This window comes from Ischnura elegans, chromosome 3, assembly GCF_921293095.1.
Source record: "Ischnura elegans chromosome 3, ioIscEleg1.1, whole genome shotgun sequence".
Classification (NCBI taxonomy): domain Eukaryota; kingdom Metazoa; phylum Arthropoda; class Insecta; order Odonata; family Coenagrionidae; genus Ischnura; species Ischnura elegans.
In genome coordinates this window covers 123,122,407-123,134,883 of record NC_060248.1, presented here as the reverse complement: position 1 = coordinate 123,134,883, position 12,477 = coordinate 123,122,407, and positions in this window count along the sequence as shown.

The window sequence follows — 12,477 nt, the reverse complement described above, 5'->3', positions numbered from 1 at the left end:
GAGGGCATGGGAGGCAGGCCTGTCGAAAAATATTGCGAGCAAATGGAAAAATATCGGAAGGAAAGGGGGGGGGGTAAGCGCGTTGCATATTTTCTCTATGACATATAACCCCCAACATGACTTTCGGAGGTCAAAATAAATTGTTATACGGATTTATGAACTGCCTAACCGACTTTAGCACCCTTCAAAACCTATGGTTTGACACGTTGGTTGTCATGATGGCCGGACGTTTATCTCTATGACCTTTGACCCCCAGTGAGACCTCGGTGGTCAAAAAATCAACAATACGGATCAATGAACTGAAAAACCGACTTTGGCACCCTTCAAAACCTATGGTTCGACACCTTGGTTGTCACGATGGCCGGACGTTTACCTATATGACCTTTGACCTCCGTATTAACCTTGGAGGTGAATTAGTGAATAATACGGGTATTTGGACAATACCAATGACTTGGGCACCCTATAAAACCCATGGATCGACACCTTTGCTGGTAAGGACTTTCGCGCGCTCTTCCGCGAAGTCTTGTCTGAAGGCGACGACAGTTTCTCCAGCCTCGCTTCTGACCTGAAGACGCAGGATGGCATTGAAGAGAAGTTTGCCTTGAATTTTACGGAATAGGCAGAAAACTATTGCAGCAGATTTCAAAATGAAATAAATGCAGGGGTTCAAGATTAGTGAACGGATAGACTATGGAATTCGCTTTTCCCCCTTTACATAAAGTACTTGAATAAACGCTAATCATAATTTCGCATTGCCTTTTTATGTGTAAACGGCTTTTTGTCACCCTTGTGCCCTTGACGGTGACCTTACCGGATCAACGGTTTAATTTTCTTAAATAAAAGTGTAATTTTCGGGTTTCTCGGGTCCGAAAACCTAAGAATTGACATCTTGGTCAATGAAATTCAGACTTTTTTCTATCTCGACTTTTAAAACATTTAAACCCCATAAGGCAAATTCAAATTTTTTGTTTGGACCCACATTGTGAGGTCAAAAGGTCAACATTGTAAAATATTGCTTACACTCAAAAAAAAACTTAGAACCTTTCCCCATAAGTGTGCCAATTTTCATGAATATTGCTCGATGCAAAGTTACTAAAATTACAGGTCAAAATTGACACACGACCTTTGGGACAGTCTATATATTCATTTTCTAGGAATGTCACCGTTCGGTTAATCTGCTAGTAAATAAGTAATATTTCTAAAATAATTTTGCCTTTTAATAGACCCCTCTCTACACCCTTTGTGAGATATCGTGGGATTTTGCTCCACGCCTTCTTTCTAATACAGTTAAAATAAAATTCCTGTAAATACGTTAATCTAGACTTCATTGTGTTGGATTTATAAATAAAACGATTCATTTAATTATTTTTATTGAAGACTACCGAGATTGCAATAAACTGGTTTTTGCGGAAAAAATTACGTGATACTTGCCAGGACGCCTTCTTTTTACCTAGAGGGGGGGGGGAAGCCATGGTCTAGGGGGAGGAAAGCCATGGTCTAGGGGGGAAGCCATGATCTAGGAGGGGGGAAAGCCAAGTTGTGACATTTTAGCAAGGAAAAGACTAATGAAACCAACATTTTAAGATAATTATAACAGCGCTTTATGAGTTTATGAGATTATTTCCTTGAAAATATAATTTTGTTTTAGTTACTTATCTTATACTAATGCATATCATTTTTCGTTGGTTTGAAGAAAATTTGTTGAATACTTTCGTTTCAATTCAGTACTGATTTTGATTAAAGACTTTTGCGATTTTTGCTTCTAGGGGGGCTGCTGCCCCCCCTGTCCCTCGCTGGGTACGCCCATGTTTGCATATGACATTCTTAATCAATGTATTTAATACGATCGCTTCTCGCTTTATCTTGATTTACTTAGCTTTTTGCGCACAGTCAAGGCTATAAGATGCCTTAGTTCATCGTAAAAATATATTTTTTAAGTCTATAATCATTTTGCGTGCCCAATATCTTCACTTTTCAGCGACTTTGCAGCGTATGAGCATTAAAATATCTCAAGCGCGTATACGGAATATCGTCTGCATTCTCAACCGTGACGTCACGCTCCCTCATCCCACTCACTTCCCCGCCGTGCGATGTTGGCCACAGCGTTCCGCCCGAACGGCAGGTATACTTACTTATATGAGCTTTGTTCGCGTCGCGTGCACCATCTGCGACTTCTGCACCCGCGGGGGCAAGAGCGAACAGACGAGGGCAGAAAGTTTCAACTCATGCGACGCGAACGCTATTGAGGAAAAGATGGCGCGTAATCTGATTGTTAGAAATCTGCTCCAAGGACTCCAGGAGGATTCTTCAGATGAAGATGATAATAATGATATTCTAAATTTATTGCCAGCATTAGCTCAGCCACAGGAGAGGGGTAGTAAAATTACATGTCAAACCATATGTATTGAATATTGCGATTATGCTTTGTTGATTCAGCAGGGTGCGTAAGCGGACCAAACACACAGTGATAGAGAAAGAAATATTTGGTTGTGATTCAGTGCGATAACTTGTTTTTCATGTGTAGACATCGTCATCATCATGGTGAAGCTTGGCGAACATGGCCCTTATGATATTAATTCCAAAACTGTTTATATATAATTCTGAAAGTTCAATCAATTTCATCCGGGCTCTATATGTCCTGTGTGTTTTCTTGGGGTTCAAATGTATACAGTTCATGGCATACATTATCTCTTAAAGCTTCATTGTTTTAAAATACGCATGAAATCATTTTTAAATTAGGTTCTTATGACAACCAACAGAGATAAGTATGATGACGTCGGTGTTTTCATTTTGCCTAACACGTTGCTATTTTTCCATGAATGACTAATTGATAACTCTATTTGATAAATAATGTATTTTCTCAGGTATTTTACAGCATATTAACGCTGTTATCGCTATTATTGAACCCCAGGAGAGGAATGCCGTCCCAGGCTATGTCGAAAATATCATTCCTCTATATAGTGACACTGAGTTTTGTGAGGCATTTCAGATTAAAACCTGGCATAGTGGAAAACCTAATTGGGAAATTTCAAATGTCACCCAACTTTACAACATTACGAGGTTGTGGTTAGCTTTTTCTATTTTATTTTATAATATCTGCGCAAATCTTGCGCATTTGTTGTGATTATTTATATATTTTCACTGTAGGTAAGGAAGGTTTTGAGCCAGTAAGTCCTCAAAAACACATATTGGCATTCCTATGGTTTGTCGGACATGAGGCAGCTGGATACCGGGATGTGGCAGACCGGTTTAATTTGAGCTTGAGTGCTTTGCACTCTGTAATTAAAAGAATATCAGAGTTTAAGGTGGGAATGGCTCCCTTGATAATTAAGGATTCCACAGACAGAGATAAAAATGAAACAAAGGAGCATTTTTTAAACAGGAAAGGATTCCCTGACATAATTGGTAATAGATAGATACTAATAAAAATTATAAATTTGCCTGTTTGCAAGTTATAAGCAGTTAATATGCCTAATTTCACTCAAAATTCAGGTTTGATTGATGGATCCCATATAAGGATAGATAAACCAGATGAAGACCCAGAGTCTTATATCAATAGAAAAAAATACTTTTCAATACAGCTCCAGGCAGTAGTAAATGAGAAGGGGAAATTTATTGATGTGTTCACAGGGTATTCTGGATCTGTGCACGATGCCGGAGTGTTTAGAAATAGCCCAATTTACCCTGAACTTCCTAATTTATGTCAAGGTTTGTGTTAATGGGAATTTTACTTCAGTATTTCTTTGCAGAGTCATTTTTACTTCATCGCATCTAGAATTCATTTCATTTTATTATTACTGATTTAACATTTGCAGTCATAATCAAATAGGACATTTTTCTTTACACTTTTACAGGTCAGGTTTACTTGCTTGGAGGCAGACATATTTATTCCCTATTAAGATATATTTATTCCCTATATTTATGCCCTATTAAGAAGCTCTTTCAGCAGAACAATTTGCTCACTTAGGAGTTCATTCCTTCTAGCTCTTTGAGAATTAGCCTCCTCTTTCAGAGCATTACTTTGGGCATTAATTGCATTGGCACTTCTAATCTCTTCTAGAATGGCCTTATCTTGCTCTATTTTCTTTTCTAAGAGTAAAGACTGCCTAGCGACTTCCTCTTTCACAGCTTCAAGTGCCATTGCCATTTTCCCATCCCGCTTCGTGACTTTTTTTTTAGTCACCGGCTCTTTCTGGCTAGCAGAGGAATGACCTTCTGGGAGAGATACTTTCTCAAGCTCTGCTGATGATGTGGCTGGCCTGGGGTCGACACTTTCACTTTCATGAGTTTCAACACTGTAAAGAGATACATTTTTCCAGCCTCCATATAGCAAACATATCTTAACTCCCACTTTTCTTAGAGTGAGGTACTATGTTACACCCCTCCCCTAACAGTAGCATGCAAAGCAATAATAAAATTTGTACATCCAAAATACTGACTTTGGCAAGACACCACTAGTGCTTCCTATGGTCAATCCATGTCGGCCATACACCACCTTGGGAACAATTTTATGTTTTTTCCCAAATATTTCTGTCATTTCCCTATAGCCAGATATTAAAGTGAATTTTTATTATTAGGAGGGAATATTATTATAGGAGTAATTAAGCTATGACATTAAAAGAAAGTTTATGCTGTAAAAAATACACTTACGTTTCATAATTTAGTATCTTGCGACCTCTACCAGTTTTATTACAAGTCACATGTAACTAAATGCCCTCTCCAGGGACTTGTATTTATAGCATACTTGCACTGCAGAAATGGCATAGCCATGCTTCTGCATTTCTGATGCTATAGCCTCATATAGACTTTTTTGAATTATCATTTTCTTCCCATATTTTCCCTTAAAATTAAAATAAGCCTCAAAAAAAAGTTTTGTGGCTGCATCATCCCAGGAAAACTACTGCTGGTTAGCAGTGTCCTCTTGGGGTGGGGTATTTGGAGCCGGTTTGTGTGGGAGAATCAGTTTAACTTGCTGATTATTTCCAATATCGACCATCACAAACTCTTGATTATCACAAAGATGGTCATGGATATCCGAAGGCATTATCTTTATGATGGAGGAACCATCTAAATAAGAGGAATTATATAATCAAAAATAGTGAACGCTAGATCCAGGAAAGTAATATCATTTACTTACAATGTGAAGTAAATTAGATTATGAAGCCACTATGGAGTAAATTTCGAAAACAAACCACATTTCGAATTAAATTACCATACCTTCCAGCGTAAATGACATCATTCCATTCTCATCTAGCACCACTTCATTTTCTGAATTTAACAGGAGAAGAGCTGTCATTTTGAAGCAGACTGTAGCAAATTATAAAAATTACACTACCTATATCTACTGTTGCAAATAAACAGTCTTTTATTTCCTCGAATATAAACACATACAAAATGCATTAATTTTCCATCTGGCATAACAATCCCGTGAATACGTTCATCCCACATCAACAATTTGGGTGTTGTTGTCCAAAGATGAGCTATATTTTTTTATTAAATCTTTAATCTATTATAATATTTGTGGCATGTGTTTATTACAAAAAAACTTGCCGACAGTTTAATTTGACGTCAAATACGTTATAAGTAAAGTTTATCACATAAACTTGCATCTGAATAGCGAGGATCGAAACCAAAATGTTACTTTGGTTAACAATAAATTTTTGGCCCAGGTGAGTTTGGATTTAATAAGTCGAATGGGTGTAGGAGTTTATAAATAATTGTTGCAGTTCGGTACCACCCATCGCGTATTATATCCGTGATGCTATGAATATATAATTCTTTCAAACATTTGGAGGCGATAGGTTTAAATCAGAAGGTATTTATCGTCAATGCAATTGGTAGTACGAAGGGCAAAATTCCTCTTCATGTAAGAAGTAATAATTCATACAGCGACAGGTATTGAAAAGCCGTTTGACTCGGTGATATTTTTTCCTTTAATAATGAAGTTCAGTCAAAATTATATATTTTGGAAATATATATTCACTGTATTCATTTTTGTTACGCTGAAACAACAACAAACGAACACAAACAAAGCATTTGAAAATATTGAGATCGTCTTCTTCTTCAGTTTCGCTCGTCTGCTTTATCACATTATTCTCTCTGCTGCCCTCCGTGCCACTTTTGCCCTACCATCGACGAGACTGCAAAAGGGGCAGGTAGAAGTTGCAACTTTTGAACCCGAACCTGCGACGCGAACAGTGTTCCTCACTTGCGCCCTCTGCGACGCGAACGGAAAGGGGCAAGAAGTCGCAAAAAAGTGCAGAAGTCGCAGCGACGCGAACAAAGCTATGGTCTAAGCGCACACACACAAAAAATTGAATATCGGAATAAAACTACGCCCTCCGGTGGCAGTTACGACAACTAAAACATACTTCTGTTTACGGAACACCAATGGTCATGGTGTGGTTTTCATGCCTTGGTTCTGAAACCCCACTAACACTTGAAATAAGTGTATCCTACTGTGTATGCAATTGTCCAACTCCTGGGTGCGTTGAGTGGCATAAGGTGGATGCTCCAAGGGGTTATATACTTTGCTGCGGAGCCCGTTGGACTAGTGGGCAGAACGTTCAGCTGCCGATCCAAGGGTCCTGGTTTTAACTCCCGGATAAAGACCGCAGACAACCTCAAACAAAATCCTCGTAGAGCGAGTTTGAGCAAGGCAAGGAACTGTCAATCCTGAAGACGTGAATTTCACACGCCAATGGCCTCGTTCAAGTAAATGAAGGAAAAACCAAGTTCATGAAAGTATACAGAAGGCCTGATAACCAATCAGAATTTAAAATCCTTTATTTCAAGTTTGGAAAAACAAACACTTTTAAAATATTTGGATATTAAAATAACAAATGAAAATAAACAAGATCATGAAATTCTATGTGGAGTAGCATCTGCTCAACGATGATTTTGGAGTCTATCAGAACCAGCTGCGTAACCCCCTCAGTGTGAGGACGATGCTTGGAGGGATGAGACCATAAAAATGTTCACATATTTAGGTGCGACCTCCCTCTAGGGAATATGTTAACATTTTTACATCCAGAAATGACATTTTATACTATTTAGGCAATTAAAATTTCTAGTATTGGTGGAGTAGAATAAATTTGTTTTATAGGTTAGTATTTTTCAGCTAAAATTAATTGATATGGAGGGGGGACACGTGCCCCCTGTGCCCCATCCTGGCAACGCCACTGATCAGAGCTTCTTGGAAGTAGAGTACTGATCAAGAAGATGAAACTTCAGATGTATATAGTCATCATACAACTAATACTCTAATATGGAGCGGAAGTTTGAACACTCAAAAAAAAAAAAAAATAAAAATAAAAAATAGAGGAGACTTTAGATACGTAGAGTCTTAGAGTGTTTGGATCATTTGAAGAAAATTGAGCATGGAAAATAAGGAAGAATTGGGAGCTTAGGGCAATGTTTAAGGATCCTGGATTAGTAGCACCGGTGAAAAGCAGAAGATGGAAGTGGCTGTGACATGCGCAGGGAAGAAAGAAGAGAGGATCAGTTACTAAAAAAGATGAGGACGGGTCAAACAGTAGGGGGGAGACCACTGGAAAGACCAAGGCTCAGAAGGAGGAACCGAGTGAAGGGGATGTTAGGAGCGTATATGATGTCAAAAATTGCATACCTATTAAGACATTCATTTAAATTAAAATATTATGATTATTTACTTTCTCGGGAATAGCATATGTGTTAAAACATTTATACTAAAATATTATGATTATTTACTGTCTCAGTAATGGCATAAGTTGCTCTTATTTTTTTTCAAATTCGTGTTCTTGTTACTATAGTTAATTTTTTTGCTGTAGCATTTTTTTACTTGTTTAGTTAAGAATACATGACTTTTGTTCGTGTTTGTATCCAATTAGGGTTGGCGCATAGCTTTATTTGCCGTTTTTTACTTAGGTGTCATGCATTTGCTATGTTAGTTATGCCATGAAATGGAATAAAATTATACGTAGAAATTTAAAAAAATTAGGTTTATCATCATTGCGGTCATTTATTTTATAATTAACGTGCCTGAAAACTGCAATTATTTTTGTTCTCATGGATGTTTCCATGAGCGATAAATATTTTCCTATTTATCTGTCTATTTGGAGATGACAGAGGATAGACATCAGTGGAGGCAAATAGTGAGCGAGGCCAAAAATCACATGGGATTTGCGTGATTACAGGACTAAGTAATGGTCTAGTTCAGTGTGAGCCCTATCCTCACCTATAATAGGATTACAAGCAGGAGAGAGGGACGATGAATGTCACTAGTGAGCGTGGTATCCACGGGTCGAGATGTTTCTTTTTTTTTGGAAGCAATAGTGTAAAATGGATGATGCGACTGTTTTAATAGCCAAATCGTTGCATTGTTCTTCACCTGAAGTTCCACCTGGCATTTTGAGGCTGTAGCCTAATATTCAGAGCTTTAGAGTGCGAATCCAAGAGACGTGGTTTCAAATCCAAGGAAATGCCTTCGGGCACCCCCAAACAATATTCCTAGAATTGGAGTTGGTCCAGGGAAAGGAACTGATCACCCCATACTCTCTGAATGTGTGTATTTTACACGACTGTGGCTTAATTCAGTGAAATTTCTGTCATCACACATAGGGTTGAATTAATGTGTATAGTCTATGCTCCGAAAATCACTAATTTACCTGATTAAGGGGCTCAGTCAATTCTTTTCTGGATGCTGTGCCGTCATTCAATTCGGATTAATTTGATGATGCAAATAATAAAAAATAATCAGCACACATGCGTATATGTTTTTAACATCTTCTGCTGAACTCATAAGAGGGAGACCTTAAAGGCCTGGTTGCACGGTGCATTAACACATACTGTATTGATATGTGAGTACATGAACGATTTAGGTGGGTCGAAACGGAACATGTACAAATGCATGGACAAAATAAGAAAAGGTTCTATTTTCAGTTGATCTGTTTGTACAGATGGGGTGCATTTTCGTGTTCATTCACGCGTTCATACATTTAGACAATAACTCGTACGTGTAAATGTATCGTGTAACCAGGCCTTAAGGAATTTTTTAAAATTTTATACTTAATGAAATCGATGGATTAAGTGATATTACCCTTTCACTTTCAAAAACCGACCAAATTGTCCAAGGCAAAGATGGTGAAGAGTTCAAGACGAATTCTTGAATGATGTTATTTTTTTGCCAGAGCGAATGAGGCATTGGAATTGATTATAATAATTGAAATACCTTGGCTCCTTATTTGGCCATGAGAATCGAGATACTGAAAAAAGTTGGAAGAATTGGAAATGACAAATTTTTTCGAGTTTCTCTTGTGGAACTTTTCCCAATCCTCGGCCTTGTATCCTCAATTTGGACTCAGATTCCCCAATTTAGAGAAGTGATTTGTTTGGAGGAGAATAGAGTGGAGAGCTGCGTCAAACCAATCTTAGGATTGTTGACCAGTGATGATGATGATAATGATTTGTTTGGACGTTGGAGTCGTGGAAAGTATTCAGTTTATCTCGGTGTGCTTTATACATTTCCTCTTCGTACGCAAACGGGAAGTATGAAAGACCTTTGAATCGAGTTAAAAGAGGGAAATAATTATTTTTCAAGGGAGACCAAACCTCTGGCCTGTTTATTTACGTATTTCAATCCATCCGCTACTGTTATTACTCGTCGTCTTGTGGAGAGATCAAATAATAATCACTTAAATTTTCATTGAAGAGCTTTATAGCTGAAATTTGAGCACAAGTAAAATAAGTTAAATCAATTTCATGCTGCATAATCATGAATTTGGGTGTGTTGAATCCAGTTGTAGTTGTGAATGAATGAATGAATACTTTTATTATGCTCAAGGTAAAACCTATGAGAGCAAAAATAGAAAATACAGGAAATGTTCTACTTTTAATAAAAGACATTTTGACAAATATATGGCATTATGGAAATTAATGCTAGGCTAGCAAGTAGTACATATTTAGGCAAAAAATGTAAAATATTAAATACTAGTAACACAAAAATATAATTTTTAACACAGACAGTGTTGAACACACAATTAGATACACACATACATATAAAAATTTATGTAGAGAGTTTTGTTAATATCATAATTTTAAGATAACTTCAATGAGTTGAGGAGACTGAATTAAGCCTCAGACTTCAAATAGGAGTACAGCCTTCCTTTGAACGACTGAATTGATTGCGACGTCTTTATATTTGGCGATAGAGAGTTTCAGAATCTACATGCAGTTGGATGAAAAGATTTAAAATATATATGTATTGGTGCGGGCTTGAGGAATTTGAAGGTCAGAAACACGGCAGGTGGAAATTCCAGTAACTTTTTTGCGGGAATGTATAATTCGCACAGGTATGCAGGAGTCTGTTTTTGGAATAAGGAGAATAGAAAAGATCCTAAGATTTAATTCCTTCGGCAACGAAGAGGTAACCAATTCAGATCAATGTAGAATTTGGACAAATGTTCATCTCTACGAAAATAAAATAAAAATCTAACGCAGGAATTAATTAAATGTTGCAGACACATGTCAAATGCACTAGGTATGTCATTACAGGCTAATATACAGTAATCAATAATGGGGAAGATAACACATGAGACAAGCATAATTCTCGTGGAAATAGGAAGATTTTTCTTTTGTAGTTGTGAGGGAGAAGTGCAATGAATTCTTTCCTGTAGGTCCATGTGGAGTTCCTCCAATCAGTATCCCATTTTAGGGACTAGCATAAAATCTAGGGGAAAAATATTAGAAATGTTGCAGGTTGCAGGAATAATGAAACAGCATCGATTTTTGCAATTCAGATGTTCAGAAATTTTAAATTTGATTTGGTTTTTGGAATTATCTTAGCATATTTAATTCTTTGAATTATTATCATTTGCTACCAAGACAGATCACCATGACATTAAAGGACCATACTGATGTCGTTCCTATTTTTGTGGGCTGTTTTCAGCCCATGAGTTAATAGGGCACGACATAGTTTTTCAGATATTTCTCGTCTGGTGGGGACGCTATGAAATGGTCTTACAATAGACTTATTTAGGTCAACTGTGTCGATACACAATCTCAGATTTCCCTTGGGCTTCTCTGTCATGAATAAGTTACTAATCCACTCCCTGCCAGTGACTTTTTTTATTTTTTTCAATGATATTTTCACGAACTAGCCTATCCAACTCCTCTTTCAGTCGAAACCATAAGGCCGAGGGTGCTCTTCTAGGGGGCCTACAGACAGGTACAGCATTTGGGTTGGGTAATGATTGAGCATTTTTGAGGAAAACAACCAAAACCATCAAATACACCTTTGTACAATTTCAAGAACTCACTTGTAGGAGTTGTTCCCTTTATTGAGCATAATCTCTTAGCCAACCCACACATAAAATAAACATCTATTAGATATCTAATAGATATCTATAGATAGATAAATAGTTATCTAATAGACATCTATCGTAGATATCTATTAGATATATTATTGTCAAAACAGCAGCATGTCTAATAGATATCTACGGTAGATGTCTATTAGATAACTACGTACATATATTTTATACTTATCTGTATCTATAAAATTTTTTTCTCTCGCCTATGCTTGCTGCAATTAAAATTAGTGAAAAACTTGTCGCCGTATGATCAAAATGAAAACTACGAAATGTACTACCATAACACTGTATCGAACCCGGTCCCTCCATATGACAGCCGGACATGCCCATTACTAGACCAACTGATCCTGATATAAATAGGGAGCTATTTAGGGACTATATAACGCTTGTCAAAAATACCGCTTGGAAATTAATTAATTACAGCCAAACTAAGGCCCATTCAATCGAACCACTATCAGTTCAGAGAGGTGTTCGCCATTCCGAATCCATAAAAAATACGGCATTGAAAAAGGCGGAGCAAGGTATGTTGTCTCCCCTTTTCAGTTAGAGGAGGAACAATCTTATGTAGTTATAATAATTATGGTTTTAGTACTAATCACCCTAATTATAATAGGGAAATGGCAGCAAAGGGAACGGCAGCTAGGGGAAACGGGTGATTGCTGACGTCATGCAGTTGGCATTGTTCGACGCGTGGCATAATTTTTAAGTCCGCCATCGCTCGAGCAAGGAACCAAAAAAATTGTCCCTTAATCAAATGTTAAATCGCTTCCATATCTCATGAATCGCGTTTTAAAACACACTTTAGGAGATGTATCCAAAACCGCCCCTCGTCAACTGCACATCTAATAGATGTCTTATAGACATCTATTAAGGCCGTTTTACACGAGGCACGGAATGCGCAGGTTAGAGCTGCATTAATTTCTAAAATGGCGTGGAATGGAAGGGATTACACTACCAAATATTATGCTTGATTTATAAAGTAATGGGTGTAAGAAAGTCTCTCACCAAATTTTACCACTGAGCGCTGAATAATTTCGCCCCTAGAAGAGTTTGAGGTTTCAACTTGAATTCCGCGCCAAAAACGTATTTCTCGGACGACGCCATGTTGATGACGTGTGAACCTCATGATGTC